The sequence below is a fragment of the Lissotriton vulgaris genome, chromosome 11 (assembly GCF_964263255.1).
Source record: "Lissotriton vulgaris chromosome 11, aLisVul1.2, whole genome shotgun sequence".
NCBI classification, from domain to species: domain Eukaryota; kingdom Metazoa; phylum Chordata; class Amphibia; order Caudata; family Salamandridae; genus Lissotriton; species Lissotriton vulgaris.
The window spans coordinates 945,433,771-945,444,871 of NC_141699.1; positions in this window are offsets into that span (position 1 = coordinate 945,433,771).

Sequence of the window (11,101 nt, forward strand, 5' to 3'; positions counted from 1 at the left end):
GATCCAGACAACAGTAGAGTTGGCTACTGAAGGCAGGGGTACATGTCTAACCATGCAGAATACTTTTCCACCCCAACATTGCCTTCTCAATTATTCCCACTGCCCCAACACATTGTAACCATAATTTCTTAAGTCATAAATGTGCGGTACTGAGTAATGCACTTTGAGAAGAACTTTACATTTTAGACAAGTCAAAATGAAAAAGGACATCAAATAATTATGGCACAGTTTTGAAAGAAGAACCCTCAATAAATGAACGTTAGCAGGCTGAAGCAAAGATGAGAAATAAGTGAGGGTGTGAGGATAGATGAAATTAAGGTTAAAATATCTTGAAGTGTGGTTGAGGAGAAGATACAATTCAGGTAAGGTTCAAGTCAGGCTAAGTTAAGAGGAAGGTTGCAGAAAGTGACCGGGGCATTAGTTTGAGGATGAGCTAAGGTTTAGGTGAGGTTGTGGCTTGGAGAGTCTAGAAGAGGCTGAGGTTGATGTTAAGGTGATGGTGAGCTTGAGGTAAGACTAGCATGAGGCGGAGATGTCACTGAGGTAACACTAACTGGATGTCGAGGAAGATAAGTTTAGGTTTAGGTGAATTTGAGCCACAGTTGACATATAGATGGATTGGAGATTATCCTGTTGCAAGGTTGAGCTGAGAATGTGAGATTTAGATGGAGTTGATGTAAAGTTGAGGTGTATGTAAAGATAAGATGAAAATGAAAAGGGGCAACTATGAGGCTGGGACAAGCTTGATGTGAAGGCAAATTGAACTGGATATTAAAGGAAGGAATTGGTAATCACAGGTCAGAAATGGACAGTCTAAAGATCACTTTTAGAGTCTGGGGTAATTACATTGCAATAAGAGGAATCAGATTTCCCATCAATTGTCCTAGACTTGAAAGAAAGGGGAGACCATGTTGGCTCCTAATATATCTGGTAATACATTACCTACTCAGCTCTTTGCACTGCACTGCATGGCTTTTTCATTTCAATCTGCAAAACTCTTTGACATCGTTTCTGCTTTCTGAACTCCATTATCCACCTTCAGAATATTAAGGGAAAATAAACCTCAAAGGAGCAGTAGTTCTTTTACCCACAAATGTGTTGAAGGTTTGCATGGACATTACAAGCCAAGCTGAAAAGCTAGCTTTAGTGTGGTGTGTAGTTACCATCATCTTATAATGCACCTGGTTGGATCACTGATTCTACCAACACCTGTGCTATTAAAATCTTTCTCAAAAAGTACCACTGTAAAAGTGAGCTATTGAAATATATGAAGGCAGATCATTAACCAGAGTACTTTTATCGTTCCTTTTCCTAAAGATTTGATTTTAAAAATAGGAATCAATAGTAAATTTTTACTGTTGCTTCTTACTTAACAATAACTGCAATATAATTTAAAAGTGAGAGTCTATATGTCAATTTGTTTCCTGTATATCAACTTTAAAAGAAGCAGAGGCTGCATTATTAATATTACCAAACATAATTGATCACGTCATTTCATGTACAGAAGACAGTATCAGTGGCAGTGGGTATTCACAGAGAATAACTTTCAGCTGGAAATGGTTTTTGGTGCTGAAAAGAAGTACTGTTCATGATGAACTACGAGTTCAAAAGAAAGATTTTTAAGGCCTTTCTAAATTGAGAGAGCGGCCTATACATTCAAAGCAGATTAGGTTGTATTCTCTTCAACATGTAAAAGCATCAAGTAGTTTATTCACCATTCCCTTGTGGGTTTTGGTGCAATGATTCACAGCTACCTGTTAGCACACTATGCTGCATAGTGGTGCTCATTGCTTGAGCACGGGCGATACCACCCTCTCTTCATTATGATGTAAAAGGGAATGATGGCATATATGCGCTCTACAGTCATCATGGTGGACAAAACACCAAGAAGAATTTCATTGGTCACTGTGGTGGTGGTTTCCTATCGATATTGCAATAAATACATGGAGGACTTATGCAAAACCATCTCTAAATTTCAGGGTTTGCTGGATAATGATGCTTCCCTCATTTCAACCTAAAGTTAGCCATAAAATCCCAGGTTTGACTCTAGCACAAAGAGCCTTGAAGTTGCCTACCCTAGCTCAGAAGCCCTTAATCCCTTCCATGCTCATGGCAAGGTCAACTCGTCATGGGTGTTACCTGCGCTGTGCTTATGACGAGTTAACCTTGTCATGAAACTATAGTATTCAAACATCATCAGCACAGGAGGGGAAAACCCCCTAGCAGCCAAGGTGTTAAACAAGTGGACCTATGACCCTTCCATCCGCACCAGTCCACAAAATGGTAAGACCTCCCTGAAACTGCATCCTCTCTACAAGGTGAGTATGAGTGATCAGGGGGACAACCATGCACTACAAGGCTCAATTCTGAAGCCAACTATACAGCATTAATCCAAGCAGTGAAGGGCCACCTACTTCTTACAGCCTACAGTCGCTGGTCACCTTTGACTGATTGACTAACAGTCCCCACCCCTTTTCCCTTGCAAGATTGTAAGAATGCTTTTAAGTGGTCATCCAAGTAGCACACTGTGCAAAGCTCAATTAAAGAAAGATCCGTACTATGTGTACTATGTGTGAAAAGGCCATATGATATGTCACTTGTGAACTAGACATGCGATATGCATGTAAATTAATTTAAAGTGCTTGTGTACAGAAGGGGTGATACATACATAAATATTTCCTGCAATTCTTATGCTAACAGTGAGCAATGCTTAATTTCTTGCAACGCATATGCAAATAATAAATCACTCCTTAGCAAATCCTGCAATGTCTATGCAAACAATAAGCAATTTCTGCTATGCCACCATAAACAATGGCTGTGTGTACATTTGCTGCAATGCTTATGCAAGCAATAATTCATTCCAGCAATGCCTGTGTAAATGATTCCTGCAATGCCTATGTGGACACTTCCTGCAATGCTTATGCAAACAATAAACAATCCCTGCAATGCCTCCATCATCAATTCTTGCAATTGCTGTGTGTACATTTCCTGCAATGCCTAGGCAAACAATAAACAATTCCTGCAATGCATGTGTGAAAAATCCTGCAATACTTCTAAAAACTAGTCCTGCAATGCCTGACTAAGGTCTGCAATGAACAATTCCAACAAAGTGCACTTAAAAAAGCGACCAGAGGAAGGGCGCAGTCAATATCAGCTTAAGCAAGGTTGCCAGTAGGGCCAAATACATTGTTTATGGCCCCTTTTTAGGTCTCGCCTGAGATAGCGCCTGCTGTCTCTGCGAGACATGTAGTAAGTGGCTTTTAAAAGTGCCACCAGAGGCTTTTGATGGCCTACACCTTGCGTTCACGAGCTTGTGCACGTGCACAGCTGCCATCTGTGTTTTTATTGCTTTATCAGGCTCCTCTGCTTTTACCACCACCTCCCTTTTCCCCTCCCTCCTGGTCAGCTTCATTTGTGTCTTCTAGCTGTGAATCATGCTCCTCTGCTCGCACTCCGCCTCCATTCTCCCCTCCTCCCCCTCCTCTTCGTCAGTTTCATTTGTGTCTTCTATCACTGTAAATACTCCTGCTTCCACCAGGCACACACACCATCAGTCATCAGTGCACGCTTCCACCAGGTACACACACCACCAGCCGTCAGTGCACGCTTCCACCAGGCACACACACCACCAGCCGTCAGTGCACGCTTTCACCAGGCACACACACCACCAGCCGTCAGTGCACGCTTCCACCAGGTACACACACCACCAGCCATCAATACACGCTTCCATCAGGCACACACACCACCAGCCGTCAGTGCACGCTTTCAATAGGCACACACACCACCAGCCGTCAGTTCACGCTTCCACCAGGCACACACACACCACCAGCCGTCACACACTACCAGCCGTCGGTGAAAGCTTCCACCAGGTAGACACCATCAGCCGTCAGTTCACGCTTTCAGCAGGCACACACACACACAACCAGCCATTTGTTCACGCTTTCACTGGACACGCACCACCAGCCATCAGTGCACGCTTTCACCAGGCGCACACACCACCAGCCGTCAGTGCATGCTTTCAGCAGGCACACACACCACTAGCCCTCAGTAAATGCTTCCACCAGGCACACACACCACCAGCTGTCAGTGCACGCTTTCACCAGGCACACACACTACCAGGCATCACACACCACCAGCCGTCGGTGCACGCTTCCACCAGGCAGACACCACAAGCCGTCAGTTCACGCTTTCACCAGGCACACACACACCACCAGCCATCGGTGCATGCTTTCACCAGACACATGCACCACCAGCTGTCAGTGCTCGCTTTCACCAGTCACACATATCACCAGCCGTCAGTGCATGCTTCCACCAGGCACACAAAACACCATATGTCAGTGCACGCTTCCACCAGACACACAAACCACCAGCCATGAGTGCACGCTTTCACCGGACACACTCACCACCAGCCGTCAGTGCACGCTTCCACCAGGCACACACACCACCAGCATCAGTGCATGCTTGCATCAGGCACACACAACACCAGCCATCAGTGCACACTTCCACCAGGCACACACATCACCAGCCATCAGTGCACGCTTCCACCAGGCACACACACCACCAGCCATCTGTGCACGCTTCCACCAGGCACACACACCACCAGCCATCAGTGCACGCTTCCACCAGGCACACACACCACCAGCCGTCAGGGAATGCTTCCACCAGGCACACACACCACCAGCCGTCAGTGCACATTTTCACCAGGCACACACACAACCAGCCATCACACACCACCAGCCGTCAGTGCACGCTTCCACCAGGCACACACACCACCAGCCATCAGTACACGCTTCCACCAGGCACACACACCACCAGCCGTCACACACTACCAGCCGTCGGTGAAAGCTTCCACCAGGCAGACACCATCAGCCGTCAGTTCACGCTTTCAGCAGGCACACACACAAACACACACAACCAGCCATTGGTTCACGCTTTCACTGGACACGCACCACCAGCCATCAGTGCACGCTTTCACCAGGCGCACACACCACCAGCCGTCAGTGCATGCTTTCAGCAGGCACACACACCACTAGCCCTCAGTAAATGCTTCCACCAGGCACACACACCACCAGCTGTCAGTGCACACTTTCACCAGGCACACACACTACTAGCCATCACACACCACCAGCCGTCGGTGCACGCTTCCACCAGGCAGACACCACAAGTCGTCAGTTCACGCTTTCACCAGGCACACACACACCACCAGCCATCGGTGCATGCTTTCACCAGACACACGCACCACCAGCTGTCAGTGCTCGCTTTCACCAGTCACACATATCACCAGCCGTCAGTGCATGCTTCCACCAGGCACACAAAACACCATGTATCAGTGCACGCTTCCACCAGACACACAAACCACCAGCCATGAGTGCACGCTTTCACCGGACACACACACCAGCAGCCGTCAGTGCACGCTTCCACCAGGCACACACACCACCAGCATCAGTGCATTCTTGCATCAGGCACACACACCACCAGCCATCAGTGCACACTTCCACCAGGCACACACATCACCAGCAGTCAGTGCACAGTTCCACCAGGCACGCACACCACCAGCCATCTGTGCACGCTTCCACCAGGCACACACACCACCAGCCGTCAGTGCATGCTTTCAGCAGGCACACACACCACTAGCCCTCAGTAAATGCTTCCACCAGGCACACACACCACCAGCTGTCAGTGCACACTTTCACCAGGCACACACACTACTAGCCATCACACACCACCAGCCGTCGGTGCACGCTTCCACCAGGCAGACACCACAAGTCGTCAGTTCACGCTTTCACCAGGCACACACACACCACCAGCCATCGGTGCATGCTTTCACCAGACACACGCACCACCAGCTGTCAGTGCTCGCTTTCACCAGTCACACATATCACCAGCCGTCAGTGCATGCTTCCACCAGGCACACAAAACACCATCTGTCAGTGCACGCTTCCACCAGACACACAAACCACCAGCCATGAGTGCACGCTTTCACCGGACACACACACCACCAGCCGTCAGTGCATGCTTCCACCAGGCACACACACCACCAGCATCAGTGCATGCTTGCATCAGGCACACACACCACCAGCCATCAGTGCACGCTTCCACCAGGCACACACATCACCAGCAGTCAGTGCACGCTTCCACCAGGCACACACACCACCAGCCGTCAGGGAACGCTTCCACCAGGCACACACACCACCAGCCGTCAGTGCACATTTTCACCAGGCACACACACCACCAGCCGTCAGGGAACGCTTCCACCAGCCATCACACACCACCAGCCGTCGGTGCATGCTTCCACAAGGCAGACACCACAAGCCGTCCATTTACGCTTTCACCAGGCACACACACACCACCAGCCGTCGGTGCATGCTTTCACTGGACACACGCACCACCAGCTGTCAGTGCACGCTTTCCCAAGGCACACACACCACCAGCCGTCAGAGCACGCTTTCACCAGGCACACATATCACCAGCTGTTAGTGTACGCTTCCACCAGGCAGACACACCACCAGCCGTCAGTGCACGCTTCCACCAGGCACACACACCACCAGCCGTCAGTGCACGCTTCCACCAGGCACACAAACCACCAGCCGTCAGGGCACAATGTCACCAGACACACACACCACCAGCCAACAGTGCACTCTTCACCAGACACGCACACCACCAGCCATCAGTGCACACTTTCACCAGGCACACACCACCAGCCATCAGTGCACGCTTCACCAGGCATACGCACCACCAGCCCTCAGTGCACGCTCCCACGAGGCATACACACCACCAGCCATCAGAGCACGCTTCCACCATGCACACACCACCAGCCGTCAGTGCATGCTTCCACCAGGCACACACACCACCAGTCGACAGTGCACGCTTCCACCAGGTACACACACCACCAGCCATCAGTACACACTTCATTAAGGCACACACACCACCAGCCGTCAGTGCACGCTTTCACCAGGCACACACACCACCAGCCGTCAGTGCACGCTTCCAGCAGGCACACACACCACCAGCCGTCAGTGCACGCTTTCACCAGCAACACACGCCACCAGCCGTCAGTGCACGCTTTCACCAGGCACACACACCACCAGCCGTCAGTGCAGCAGGCAAGCTCTTTTCAGAGTTTTTTGGTAAATATGTGTTTGATGCCTGGGAGGGAGTGGGTCGAGTTTCCTTAAACCAGCTGAGTATGCAGGTGCAGTGCATGAACTCCTGTGTGAGTGAGTCATGCTGCCTGGGGCTCACTCACTCCGCACTTGTACATTGTGCACGCACCAGGCTTTTTCTCATTTGCAAAGTTCGGCACATGCGCACAGCTAGACAGCCCCCACAACCCCGGGAATGAATGACTGCTTCCTACAACAAGAATGGAAACAACATTCAGAGCACTGAAAACAAGTTCATTTGATGCAAATAACTGTTAAAAAGAACCATTTTCAGCTATTGTAGATCTGGCAACTTAAACAAAACAGCAACAAAAAACAAACAAGCATTGGCATAGACAATAGGTCTCGCTTTTTGGACCCTATAAGTATTTAGTTATCCAGCAGAATATCCTTGGTGCAACAACACCAACTGTTGCATGGCTAAACACTTGTAAGGTCCCAAATGCGAGACCTATTGACTATGCCAATTCTAGTTATCTTTGATCTGTGGTTCGTAGTACTGGAAGAATAATTACCATGACACAGGTGTGTGATAGGTGCCAAGGGTTGCAAAAGTAGCCAAAAAACAGTGATGGACAGAAAGAGAAAGTATGTAAAAGGTAAAGAAAAAATAAGTCAGAGCAAATAAAGTGAGCGAGTGCGAATGAAGGAAGGAGAATACAGTGCAAATAAGGAGAGAAAGATGGAAAGTAATAAGAGAGCAGAATGGAAAAGGGATCAAAAGAAGAAAGATGGAAAGAAATTTAAAAAAAGGACAAAGGAAGAATATGGAAGAAATAAATAAAACGAAAAATGGAAGGAGAAAAAGAAATAAGGAGAGCTGGAAAATAGAATGAAATAATGGAAAGAAGAAATGGGAGACAGAAGTAAGGGCAAAGAAAGGGAAAAATATGAAGTATTAATTTGAAGCAATTAAAAACAAGCATTTACAATGCAACGGTTTCGCCCTTGCAAAAGTTAGAGCTATTGGCATTGTAAATGACAACATTTTTATTTATGTGTTGGTTTTGAAAACAGATAAATAAATGGCATTGTCATTTACAATGCCAAAAGCTCAATCTCTCGCAAATGCCACACACACACACACACCCAGAGAGCACCCCCACACAGAGCCCCCCACACACACACCACCACAGAGCCCCCCACACACACACCCACACAGAGCCCCCCCCCACACACCCCCTCTTCTCAGCAGTACTCTAGAAGCTCTTTTTAGTTTAGCACGAGGTCCAGCGAATGCTGTGCTATCAATGTAGACTTATAAATACAGAACAAATCAGATCCTTCAACGACTTTCACTAAGGTGAATTCACCAGCAACGAACTACAGAATACATTGTTGTACTGAAACTGCCACTTCGACCTCCAAGAAGAAATACTGTTTTGCACCTTAAAGGGAAGACGACAAAGCGGACACACAAGGGGCTCCAAAGTTCGTGACTTCATATTTTACAAATTAAGCACTGGTCCTCCAAACCAGTGCTTAATTTGTAAAATATGAAGTCCAGGTGCTCAAGTGTTTGTCTGAGGACACACCTACTTTTCCCCTGCTCCACCCACTTCCTCCACTGGCCCAGCTAAAAGTCAGATTTACTTTACACAGAACGAAACGTGCATAAAACATTTTTACTGACAGTCCAGTGCAAATACAACTTGTGTCTGACAGTCTAGAACTAAAACAACGTTTACACAGGAAGACCAGTGTAAAAACATTTGCAGGGACAGTCCAGTACAAAAACAACGTGCATATGACAGTCCAGTGCTAAAGCAACATTTGCACTGACTGTCCAGTGCAAAATCAGCGTGTGCACTGACAGTCTACTAACACACAACGTTCAAACATGAAGACTAGTGTAAACACATCTGCACTTGCAGTCCATTGCAAAAACAACTTTAGTACTGACAGCCCATTGCTAAAGCAACATTTGCACTAGCAGTTCAGTACTAAAATGACATTTACACTAACACCTGTGTAAAAAAAATGTCACTGACGAACCTGTCCAAAAACAACATTTACACAGAAAGAGCAGTGTAAAAACATTGTCACTGACAGTACAGTGCAAAAGCAACATGTGCATCACCTGCCCATTGCAAAAACAAACACCTGCAGTTGTCCAAGCATGAGCAGCATTTACGCTGACCGACTGGCACAAAAAACAGATGCTCTGACCAACTTCTATAAACACAACAACATTGAGCCAGCATCTTTTTTTACTGTTTTAGCAGCAGTTGGCTTGCGCAAAAGTGATCTGAATCAGTGAAAATGTAGTTCTAGCTGACCCCAGTGTTGAGTCTTTTCAGGAACAGCCTCAGGAACTACATTTTGACGATACAGCTATACCAACCTTCTCTCGAAACAGAATGTAAAAAATGCGCCTTAAATTACCTCTGGGTATCTGGGACTGATTACCGTTTCGAATATTAAAACCTGATAACGTAATAACAGATGAATACATGACAGTTCGGCAAGTTAAATAAGAACCAGGCAGTTCTCTTCTGCACCCACACGAGTTCCTTAAATTAAAAGGCCTCCTTGTATTTTGTAAATTGTTTCCTACTGGAATTAATCGCAGGTTTGCCTACACAGTGACGTTTCTGGTAGAAATGCTGTTGTTACTGTATTTAAATATAATAGGAGCTTTCGTATTTATTCTAGGTTTCACCTTTTTGCAAATAACGACCCCATCACCTTTATTCTATTTTAAACAGCTGGTGGGACCCTGCTCTCCATTGGTTATTTTTATAGAATTGGTTGAAGATTATGTTTTCTGGTTCATAAATGAATATATGCAGTGCAACAGTGAGTTGTAGGTACTCAGGGCCTCCCAGGCTAATGCACAATAAAAATATGTGCCCAAGATCACACTCTCACAGGTTTTTCTTGCTGAGGAATGGGGAGCTGCTCGGGGTATCTCGAGGTTACACCACAAGGGTGGCCTTTGGCTTTAACTCATCTAGCCTCGCCGGCTCTGGCCTTAATCTCGTGATGTCTGAAGCCCCAAAGCTGCGCGCATCTCAGTGGGCACTTGACAAATCTAATGGTTTCTTCTGGCACATATCACCTCCACGACTGACCCGGGGCAAATAACGTTGTGAAAACATAGTTGTCAAAATGATTCATGCCATGAGGGGAATCTTCAGGGAACACCACTAAGCATGCCGGGCCTTACAGTTTCGCCATGTTCACTCAGGGTATAACAAGTTCTTTCAAGGTTATTATGGTTACTTGCGTTCTATTGTTGCCACACATTTGATAAATGTCTGAAAGCTGTACCCATGACATGGACCGATTGACAGATGTGAAAACTTCTAGAACAGTCCTGTATTACAAAAAAATTCAAAAATTAAGCTCTATATATTTTGATAGATTGTTACTGCCACAGAATACATACATTCTTTGATGGTCACGTTGCATAAACATCCTACACGCAGAGAAAATGGGACGCTGTGCAATTTCCTATTTTAGTAACATAGTGCATAACAAGATCATAATAAAATCTATATGCAAAATAAATCGTACACTGTGGAGGACTTGCTGGAAAGGGTACAAGTGTGGTGTGTGCGAGACAGGCCCCAATTAGTTGGAGATTAGGCCGCGCAGCCGCGCTGATAACGTCTGGGGTTAAGTAAAGTTAAAGGCCCTGCACGGCCACTGCCCTTCTTCCAGCATTCTCCTCCTGGCCTCGCCTTGCCGGGCAGTGGCATTGCACTTGCGCACGGTGCACGGCACCCGAGGCATGATTGCTCAGGGCAGGCCTTGGACTCATCCCTCAGTGGTTCACCCAATTCACAGTTCATGCGTGTGATGTGAACAACCGAGAGTGGCGAATCCGACCCTGCCCTCAACAGTCATGCCTCCGGCGCTGAGCACGAGGCACCTAACCAGTACAATGCCACTGTCCAGCAGGGACCATGACAGGAGAAGGCTGGATGGAGGAT